This window comes from Penaeus vannamei, chromosome 17, assembly GCF_042767895.1.
Source record: "Penaeus vannamei isolate JL-2024 chromosome 17, ASM4276789v1, whole genome shotgun sequence".
Lineage (NCBI taxonomy): Eukaryota > Metazoa > Arthropoda > Malacostraca > Decapoda > Penaeidae > Penaeus > Penaeus vannamei.
Window position 1 is genome coordinate 8,138,880 of NC_091565.1, and position 2,500 is coordinate 8,141,379.

At 33.1% G+C, this 2,500-nt stretch overlaps 1 protein-coding gene across 3 annotated transcripts in view; it reads left to right on the forward strand.

The window, feature by feature from the left end:
* Positions 1–158, forward strand: part of LOC113800354 (PRKC apoptosis WT1 regulator protein-like) — an 11,669-nt gene extending 11,511 nt beyond the window's left edge. For all 3 annotated transcript variants that reach the window (XM_027351114.2, XM_027351116.2, XM_027351117.2), the window contains one exon: positions 1–158. This exon is cut by the window's left edge and continues 380 nt beyond it. The gene's annotated coding sequence lies outside the window, so the exon portion shown is untranslated.
* Positions 159–2,500: the final 2,342 nt, after the last annotated feature.

A 2,500-nucleotide genomic window follows, 5' to 3' on the forward strand; every position in this document is an offset into this window, starting at 1 on the left:
TGGTGATCTTGGTAGTCGATGATGCTGTTTAATCTTTGAATATTGCTCACCATTCTCACCCAGAGCTTTTAAGAAAGGATACACGGTGATCCAGTTAATTGGTTGCTTGTGCTCATTAATTATTGCTGTGCCAGAGATAGAATAAAAAAAAAAAAAAAGGTGTTCTACAAATGATTTGCACTGCTTCAGCTACACCACAGATATGTAATGTCAAGAACTCAGCCCATGTTGTTGTGAGTATGTGAATGTATTTATAGGTGACTTACTTTTATCCATATTTATAAAACTAAACTTGTGTGTGTGTTTTCTGTAACGTGTTTGAATATAAAGATGGTATGAATTTTATACATGCTCTTACAGACATACAAACATACCAACATGAAAGTACACAAGCACAAACAGAATAGATACCTTATGCAGTATGTAATAGTTAGTGTGTATTTATGAATGATAATATTTGTATGTGTGTATGCTTGTTGTAAATTAGTTCATTTCGGTTTCCAAGAGTTTATATTGGAATGTAAAAATGATAAGAAGAATATATATATTTTTCAAGGATTTATTTTAAAGTTTGAAATTCTACATTTTATAAATTTTGTGTAAACCTCTTTGGTAACTGTGCATTCAGTTTTCTGTATCAGAGAATTTAATGGGAATAGAACTACCTGTTTGCAATGTGTGTTTGTTTATACACACATGTGTTTATGAGCATATTGTAGAATACTGTTCAGTGTGATTATGCAGCAAGAATCTGACCGAACTCATGAAATCCTACATTTAACTGCTTGCATTATATCTGTGGTGAAATGAACAGTCTGGAGAAGATGGGAGCCTTCTTCAGCCTCCCTTGTCATCTATTTATTTTTGATTTATTCTTTTAGAGCATTTTCAGATATTTTTTTTATCAGTGTCTCATCTGGTACTTCAGATGATTAGTTGTACTTTTTTTCCATTAATACGATGGTGATTATTACAACCAAGGTTGTTCTGAACATGGGAGTCTTCAAAGACCACTTATAGTATGAACAGCAGAAACGTAGCAGTACTTAATAAGATTTTTATTTTTTTTACTGTCACTATTTTTTGTTTATATTTATCATATACTTAAATGACATTCCCATTATTACAGTTCTCAAGTTAGGCTATGTGAGTAATATATATTAATTATGCATAACATATAAATCTTGATGTCACTTGTTTGTATAGTAGATCCTGATAGGGAATATTGATGCACGAACTTCCCAATCTACTTCCTTGACTGGCACTTCACTATACATCTTGATGCTAGTTGTAGGGTTTGCTTTGTGAAGTGGCCGAAGAAAGTGCAAGAATCCTTTTGCAATGAAGTACCTGTAATCGTAATCTACTTGATTAATAGCAAGTCAGTTGTAGGATTAAACCATTTTAACTCTTACTGTCCTCACAGGAATCCTTCTTCCAAGTAATGCTATAAGATCTAACATGTGAATGGCATCATATATATATTCTTATTTGTCAGCATATTCTCAATCTTGTGTGCAAATAATAGTCCCTAATAACTTAAACAATAACTGGATCACATTGTGAGAAATTACACAGGCAGGACAATCTGCACCTTAGAGACGTAAAGCGCGTGTTCCCTTTCTGTGGTCACATGTTAATGTTATCTTCTCATTCAGGAATGATATCTCCAGTAAAAATAGAAAGACTGATAAAGACTAATTTTTATGCAGGGCTTAAGAGAAAAAGGAAAGGTAACTTCTTGATAACTGATCTGCTATTGGTATAGAGTATATGCCATTCCATATTCATATTTAGTATTGCGTAAAAACACAGCTTTCAGATATACTAAATTTACATAGCAAATGAAGGACCGGTTTAATCAGATACACAAATTTTTGCAAATTTACATTGGTATGGCTCTCCTATCAGGATCATTGCTTAAACTAGAAAGAGAAAGCAAGAAGAACCGTCCAAAATGAAGGCAGCAGATGAGCAACTGATTCCATGAATGAGGGTAACATTAATTAGGTACTGCCTACTCCATCAGTTGTAAAGCTCCAGTAGTATATAGTTACCTAGTGTACACCACACTTGTGACTCAACTTCAAAACAGGTTTTCGTGGGATATTTAATGGCTGTGTTGGACTTCTCTCTTTTTTATGCAATAATCCATTGCTGGATGTATTTTAAAACTAGCCTTTTTTTGTATTGAGTATCAGTTACATCCATCTGATTTTTTTACCTCATTCTTTGTGTGTTATGATTTTGGGTTGTCAGTCAGTCACAAGAAATCAAGTGATTGCCATGCAATATAAACATGGCATTTATTTATTTTATTACGTCTAGGCAACATCAAAGGTATCAAGTCAATGACATTGTTCATTAAATTCCCATTGTTAACTGGCTTAAAATAACTGATTTCTTCTGCAGGGTACTAGAGATGATGATAATAAAGAAGGGTAACTATTGGTTTCTAGTGTAGCATACAAGTGATTGATCCAAGTGAATTTACTTATTT